Source organism: Coregonus lavaretus (assembly GCF_964263955.1).
Source record: "Coregonus lavaretus genome assembly, chromosome: 31".
Taxonomy (NCBI): Eukaryota; Metazoa; Chordata; class Actinopteri; order Salmoniformes; family Salmonidae; genus Coregonus; species Coregonus lavaretus.
Window position 1 is genome coordinate 30,467,812 of NC_140018.1, and position 8,881 is coordinate 30,476,692.

Sequence of the window (8,881 nt, forward strand, 5' to 3'; positions counted from 1 at the left end):
GGCCGGCCAAGACGGCATCCCTAGCCGCATCCTCAGAGCATGCACAGACCAGCTGGCTGGAGTGTTTACGGACATATTCAGTCTCTCCGTATCCCAGTCTGCTGTCCCCACTTGCTTCAAGATGTCCACCATTGTTCCTGTACCCAAGAAAGCAAAGGTTACTGAACTAAATGACTTATCGCCCTGTAGCACTCACTTCTGTCATCATGAAGTGCTTTGAGAGGCTAGTTAAGGAACATATCACCTCTACCTTACCTGACACCCTAGATCCACTTCAATTTGCATACCGCCCCAATTGATCCACAGACGATGCAATCACCATCGCACTGCCCTATCCCATCTGGACAAGAGGAATACCTATGTAAGAATGCTGTTCATTGACTATAGCTCAGCCTTCAACACCATAGTACCCTCCAAGCTCATCATTAAGCTCAGGGCCCTGAGTCTGAACCCTGCCCTGTGCAACTAGGTCCTGGACTTCCTGGCAGGTCGCCTCCAGGTGGTGAAGGTAGGAAACATCACCTCCACTTCGCTGATCCTCAACACTGGGGAATAACAAGGGTGCATGCTCAGCCCCCTCCTGTACTCCCTGTTCACCCATAACTGCGTGGCCACACACGCCTCCAACTCAATCATCAAGTTTGCAGACGACACAACAGTAGTACGCCTGATTACCAACAATGACGAGACAGCCTACAGGGAGGAGGTGAGGACCCTGGCGGACTGGTGCCAGGTAATAACCTCTCCCTCAACGTCAACAAAACGAAGGAGCTGATCGTGGACTTCAGGAAACAGCAGAGGGAGCACGCCCCTATCCACATCGAAGAGACCGCAGTGGAGAAGGTGTAAAGCTTAAAGTTCCTCGCTGTACACATCACTGACAATCTGAAATGGTCCACCCACACAGACAGTGTGGTGAAGAAGGCGCAACAGCGCCTCTTCAACCTCAGGAGGCTGAAGAAATGTGTCTTGGCCCCTAAGACCCTCACAAACTTTTACAGATGCACAATTGAGAGCATCCTGTCGGGCTGTATCACCGCCTTGTACAGCAACTGCACCGCCCGCAACCGCAGGGCTCTCCAGAGGGTGGTGCGGTCTGCCCAACACGTCACCGGGGGCACACTGCCAGCCTTCCAGGACACCTACAGTACCTGATGTAACAGGAAGGCCAAAAAGATCATCAATTACACGGCCTGTTCACCCCGCTACCATCCAGAAGGCGAGGTCAGTACAGATGCATCAAAGCTGGGACAGAGAGACTGAAAAACGGCTTCTATCTCAAGGCCATCAGACTGTTAAGTCTAGCCGGCTACAACCCTGCACCTTAGAGGCTGCCGCCCTCTATATACATAGACATGGAATCACTGGTCACTTTAATAATGTTTACATACTGCTTTACTCATTTCATATGTATATACTGTATTCTATTCTACTGTATTTTAGTCAATGCCACTCCGACATTGCTCGTCCTAATATTTAAATATTTCTTAATTCCATTATTTTACTTTTAGATTTGTTTGTATTGTTGTGCATTGTTAGATACTACTGCAATGTTGGAGCTAGGAACACAAGCATTTCGCTACACCCGCAATAACATCTGCTAAATATGTGTATGTGACCAATAAAATGTGATTTGATTATAAATGGTGGTTAGGGGAATTCCAGGACAGATAGTATTTCAACCATTGACCAGATCAAATGTGACTAACGTGATTTAAATGTCCTCCATTACGCTGAAGCGGGACTGGTGTCTGGCCATTGCCTCAGTCTTCTGTAACAGATCCTGATATGGTAGGGGGGGATTGGGAGCGAGTGGGGAATGACGTCCCTTGAGAGGGCAAGAACGAGATGTATCACATTTTAGTCATTTAGCAGACGCTCTTATCTTAGATGAGCAATTAGGGTTTAGATGAGCAATTAGGGTTAAGTGCCTTGCTTAAGGGCACATTGACAGATTTTTCACCTAGTCGGCTCGGGGATTAGAACCAGCGACCTTTTGGTTAGTGGCACAACGCTCTTACCCACTAAGCTACCTGCCGCCTGTATGTGTGAGGGAACATTTTATGTTTGTGTATCAGATCAATGCTGCTTTTCTAATAACCAATTAGATGGGTTCATGCAAGTAATTGATTGATCGTGCATGGAGGAATCCTCACTATCAGTATAAGCAATTTGGCAGTACGCCCAGTACATTGCTTTGAGAAACAAAAAGGGTATATCAGTTTCAATGTCTCAGCTTGGAGAGAAGAAACCTTGTGTGGTATTGGTGGGTCATATGTTGGAACCAAATGTTAATGATTAATTAATGATGAAAAATGAATAAGAGCTCCCGACCAACATGTACTATGGTGCATTATGTTTGTTGGAACCTCTCCAGTTAACTGAAAATAAAGAATGATTCATTTAATATTGACTTCAGGTGACCCTGGTGTTGAATTTCCACGACATATGTCAGGAGAAGTGCAGTATTATCATAAGGAGTTATACTTGGATTACGGAGGAGGAATGGAGGGGAAAAGAGAGGCAGAGGAGGTCGAAGAGGAAGAGGGTGAGCTTGAAATGGTTGAAAATGGAGGAAGAAAGGGAGATGGTTTGTTGAAAAATAATGGTAGAAAGTGTAAGCAGAGTGAGATGTACACCTGATCGAAGACAGGAGGAGAAATGGAAGTGAATGAGGGCAAAGTATCGGAGGTCGTGGGTGTGGTGAAGTTCTCAGAGACCGAGGCTTGCACCGAGGGTCAGGATAAAGGTGAGTCTGTGACGGTAGGAGTGACGTTTTTGGAAAAAGTGGACCCTTGCCTTTTGGGTGATCCATTTGTGGTTTCAGGGTGGGTGAAAACAGAGTTAGGTGCTCTGGAACCAGTGAAGGTAACCCGAAGTGATCTTGTGATAATTGTGTTTCTGCTGGTCAGAGGGAGCAGGCGCTCCATGTTAAATGAATGGGGACAAGAGATGTGTTTTGCTCTCAAGAAAAGGGCGCCATTGAAAGGAGTGATTACTGGGGTAGCGGTAAATGTGAAAGTGGACCAACTGAAGGGGAAGATTCCAGGTGTTTGTGATGCTCGTCGTTTGGTGTGACGCAGACAGGGTGGCGAGAGTGGGGAAACAGAAGAGTCATTGTCTGTTCTTTTGAGTTTTGACGTTGAGTCTTTGCCCGACCAAAGTGATGTTAGGATATATCAGTTATCCCCTACAAGCTTTTGTACAAAATCCATTACATTGTTACAGGTGTCAAGCTTATGGGCATGTGGCAGCAGTGTGTAGGAGGGAGGTTCCTAGGTGTGAGAAGTGTCCAGAAGGGCATGAGACAAAGGTATGTGTAGCATTGGGGAAAGAAGTGGTATGTGTTAAATGTAGGGGTGCCCATGGGGCTGGGGATCAGAAATGTCCGGGGAGAGAGAGGCAGGTTGAGGTTACCAGGGTTAGAGTAGTGCAGAATTTGTCGTATGCTGAGGCAGTGAAGAAAGTAGAGGAAGATGGGTCAAGGGGGAGGGATCCTGAGAGGAGTGGTGTGAGTAGTGGATCTGTACCAGTACAGAGGGATAGGTCAACAAGTAATATATGCTTCAGTAAGATTGGATTTTTAGCGTTTATAGCAATGGTTATCAACTGTACTGCAGGGATGGAACGTAAGTCACAGAAATTGAGGTTGTGGTTGCAGCTGCAGAGAAGTCAGAAGAGTTACAGGGTGTGTTGAGTTGTAGTGTCCTGTCCTTTCAGGCTGGGCCTGAGGTACAACTAGATATATTTAGTGGAGCAGGGTGGTGGGTTTTTAATGAGTGTAGGGTTAGATGGTAGGGTATTGTTGATTTTATTTTTTCCCAAGCAAGGTATAAGGGAGTTATACTCCAGTCTAGTTGGTGGAGGTAATACAACATTTATTGGATGCCAACCGCCGTTAAACCTCATCGAAGAAGAAGAAGATGGTAGGGGTGTTCCCATGACGCTGCTGAACCACAAATCCACCAGGTTTTGTACATAGCCTGTGAATGAAATAGAAATATAATCACTCAATAAACATATAGCGCAAAAATTAACCTTCTCTAGTTTGGAAATAATGCTACTAGAGGGACTGTAACAATCGAATACATTCAGTCTGGTGACGCTGACATTACTATGCAACCAGCTGTGTACGTTGCTGAACGCTTGCTGACACGTTTTGCTATTTGCTGCCAGAGCCACAGCTATATTTGTAGTAGCCAAGTACCATCCTTCATTTATTGTTGCCCTAGAAAAACACAATAAACTTTTATGAGAACAGGCATGTTGTTTTGGGTTAGCAGACAAAGCCCCCAAATGCTACCTAGCTACATAACTTGCAAATCCGGGTTAATTATCATATCTTTGTCCGAATTTGAAATGAGTGGGCTAGCTAGCCAATGGGCTTCAGTTAATTGTTGTTAGCAAGGTAGCTAGCTAACGTGGGCTATGCACATCTTCCTCTGACATGCTACATCACATTACATGTTAGCTTGATGTATTTAGCTAGCTACAGCATCATTCCCCTTTCATCTGTAGTATCATAGCTAGCATTAGCAAATAATGTTGTATAACCAAAAGTAGTTACTAGCTAGCTAGTAACAGCTGTCTACGTACTCACCAACCCCAGTGGTTTGATGGTTGACAGGCAGCAGAAGTGACCGTGTCGGATGTAATCCATTCCTGGCCATCTAGCAATATTGTTCAAATGCATTGGAAGTTTGCACCAACTTTACGGAAGCCCATTTTCACTCCTATTTGCCGAGTGAAATGTGTGTGTGTGTTGCACCCATATGCAGATTTAACAGCAAATGTCCACATGGCAGCTGGGGGCGGAACACAAGATGTTGTCTCTGGGCAGTTGGGCATCTTTGGCAAAAGTGGGCATGTAAGTAATCCATACCCAACCCTCCAGTAAGTCGTGATGAACTCACTTACAAAACTCTGTTTTGAACGAGACTGACTTTATGACCAAAATTATCCTATTTACACTTTCTAGTCAATTTTGACACTACAATTAATGTTTCTGACTCATATCGATGTCATATAGGCTATTTACAACCAGAGAAGTTGCTTCTAAGGGCAGTTGACCGTTTTTTTGCTGTACACGCTAAAATAAAGTATAATTGTATCAATGAACGTTACTTGGTCATCTATTTTATTCCTTTTACTGTTTCCTCCCTATTGATGAGATGTATTTCTGTCACGATCATTTACGGACGAGAAGGACCAAGGCGCAGCGTGATATGCATTCATATTTATTTACGGCTAAACACACGACAAAACAACAAACGAAACGTGAAGTCCAAGGTAGCATACAAACAACATACCTTACACGGAACAAGATCCCACAACTAACTGGTGCCAACAGGCTGCCTAAGTATAGTCCCCAATCAGAGACAACGAGCAACAGCTGCCTCTGATTGGGAACCACACAGGCCAACATAGATCTACCCATTCTAGATCTTAAACACAGAACATCGACATCGCAAACACAAACCCAGAAAATACACACCCTGACTCAACAAATACAAGTCCTCAGAGTCAGGGCGTGACAGTACTCCCCCCCCCAAAGGTGCGGACTCCGACCGCGCCACATAAACAAAACAGGGTAGGGCCCGGGTGGGCATTCCGCCTCGGAGGCGGATCCGGTTCCGGGTGTGACCACCACTTACTCTCCACCACCCATTGCGCCCCTGGTCTGGTCTGGACCTCGGCGCGCTGCTTCCCCTCTCCTTCCTCCCACGATGTACCAAGCCCTGTCTGGACCCTGGTGTGGGAGACCCCGAACCTGGAGAGGGGCTGACGTCTGGGTCTGGACTGGAACCGCTGACTGGAGCTGGACCCGACGACGGTGGATTGAACTGCTCTGGCTCTGGAGTGGAGCGGCTCCACTCCACTCTGGAGTGGAGCCGCTGGATCAGGCACCGGTGGAGCGGACTGCTCTGGCTCCGGAGTGGAGCCGCTGACCGGAGCTGGACTGGACCCCGGTGGAGCGGATTGCTCTGGCTCCGGAGTGGAGCAGCTGACCGGTGCCGGACCAGGCACCGGTGGAACAGGCACGGGCCGTGCCGGACTGGACACACGCACCACTGGCTTGGTGCGGGGAGCAGGAACGGGCCGGACCTGGCTGATGACGCGCACCCCTGGCTTGGTGCGGGGAGCAGGAACGGGCCGGACTGGGCTGACGACGCGCACCACTGGCTTGGTGCCGGGAGCAGGAACGGGCCGTACCGGACTGGCGACGCGCACCACAGGCTTGATGCGAGGAACAGGAACAGGCCGGACCGGGCTGGCGACGCGCACCGCTGTCTTGGTGCGAGGGACAGGAACAGGCCGGACCGGGCTGGCGACGCGCACCACTGACTTGATGCGAGGAGCAGGAACGGGCCGGACCGGGCTGGCGACGCGCACCACTGGCTTGGTGCGGGGAGCAGGAACGGGCCGTACCGGACTGGCGAAGTGCACCACTGGCCTGGTGCGGGGAGCAGGAACAGGCCGGGCCGGGCTGGCGACGCGCACCACTGGCTTGGTGCGAGGGGCAGGAACAGGCCGGACCGGGCTGGCGACGCGGGCTTGGTGCGAGGGACAGGAACAGGCCGGACTGGGCTGGCGACGCGCACCACTGGCTTGGTGCGAGGGACAGGAACAGGCCGGACCGGGCTGGCGACGCGCACCACAGGCTTGATGCGAGGGACAGGAACAGGCCGGACCGGGCTGGCGACGCGCACCACAGGCTTGATGCGAGGAACAGGAACAGGCCGGACCAGGCTGGCGACACGCACCACTGTCTTGGTGCGAGTGACAGGAACAGGCCGGACCGGGCTGGCGACGCGCACCACTGACTTGATGCGGGGAGTAGGAACGGGCCGAACCGTACTGGGAACACGCACCACTGGCTTAGTGCGGGAAGCAGGAACAGGCCGGACCGGACTGGCGACACGCACCACTTGATTGGTGCGAGGAGCGGGACTGGGTTCCTTCATTAACCCCCGCTCCTTCTGCTGCCTAACCAGCTCCTCTCGCCGTGCCTCTACACTTTCCTTCTGCTCCCTCTGAACCAATGACCCCCCTAATCTGGTGGCCTCCTCTGCTAACCGGCGGAACCGCTCTATCGCGGCCTCCCGCTGCCTCGTCGTCCACGGCGTGAGCCCCCCCCCCCTAAAATGTTTTGGGGATTGTCTCTCCCCCGTAATCATGGCCTCCATCCCTCTTGCCAGACTCTCGCTCATCTCCTCCCATGTCCATCCTCTCTCCTCGTCACGCTGCTTGATCCAGGATTGGTGGGATCTTCTGTCACGATCGTTTACGGACGAGAAGGACCAAGGCGCAGCGTGATATGCATTCATATTTATTTACGGCTAAACACACGACAAAACAACAAACGAAATGTGAAGTCCAAGGTAGCATACAAACAACATACCTTACACGGAACAAGATCCCACAACTAACTGGTGCCAACAGGCTGCCTAAGTATGGTCCCCAATCAGAGACAACGAGCAACAGCTGCCTCTGATTGGGAACCACACAGGCCAACATAGATCTACCCATTCTAGATCTTAAACACAGAACATCGACATCGCAAACACAAACCCAGAAAATACACACCCTGACTCAACAAATACAAATCCTCAGAGTCAGGGCGTGACAATTTCAGAGGTATTTTGTTTTCATGTTATAATCTTGTGTATATTTTATTTTCATGTATTTTCAAGAGGACCACAATGGACATATATTTTTACACTTTTTTGTGTCATCCTCAATGATTTTAATGGCATTGTGCTGTATCCACATGTGTGGTTGTATTGTGTTTAAAATGGTCAAATAAAGTATACATTTGACTGTGGTGAATCTGGGACATGCAGGCACAGTGATGATGATCACACTGTTTGCTAAGTTATCTAGTCTGTTTGTTGGATACTCTCTGTTGTCTTTTGAAGTTTGATTTTGTTTGGGTTTACATGATTTGGGCTCTGACACAAGGGCCCCTCTGTGCCTGTGTTCTTGCATGTGAAAACTTGTGTCTGACTGTCTCTGGCTGTCAGTATTTGTAGAAAATATCTAAGTAAAGAAATTGACAGGTCCCGTTGTTAAACCTTATTTAGGAGAGCCTGACACAGGCCTGAATGTAGGTGAGGAGCCACTGAAAGGGGGCTTTTGTGTCAGTTAATGGCTGATACAAGCCCTTCCAAATAGCCCTCCTTTTGTGAATGGACCAGCAAGGCTCAACAACTTATTCTTGCTCTTGTGAGAGTTTATTCTTTCATTGTGCTGCTTTCTTGTCAGAGTTATTTTTACAGCCACTCATGTTGCCCATGTTGTTGCTCCGGTTGCAGTCAGTCACCTTTACAATGACCCTGGTAAAACAGTTTCCCCATTTTACGTGCCGGTCTTATCTTATCTCCATCATTATCGCACAGTCTGGGTCCTGACCCCATGCCCCTCCTGGTTAATCAGTGATGTTGGGGTTCTTTCCCCACTCCCTAGTGGAAACCATACACATTTATTCAGTCTTCTTATCCCCACAATGAAGCACAATCTCACCTTTGGTTCAATCCTTTTCTGCTAAATGCAGAAAACTCTATCATTTGGAAACCCAATGAACCGTCTGTGGACTGTTCCCTGGCCGCTGTAATATTGAACGCTTTCTGACTCATGAGGACATGCGACGATGCGTTTGTCTCATATCATTAGGCCCTATTGTGTCACACAGACGGCTGGATCCCAGACAGGTCACCTGGCATTGAGAGTGTTTCCCCATTGTTCCTGCTTCGCTCCGCTCCAGGCCAAGTTCTGCGTCACAAATGACACCCTATTCCCTTTATAGTGCACGTCTCTGGTCAAAGTAGTGTACTATGTAGGGAATAGGGTGCTATTTGGGATGTATCCCAGGGCTCTCCAG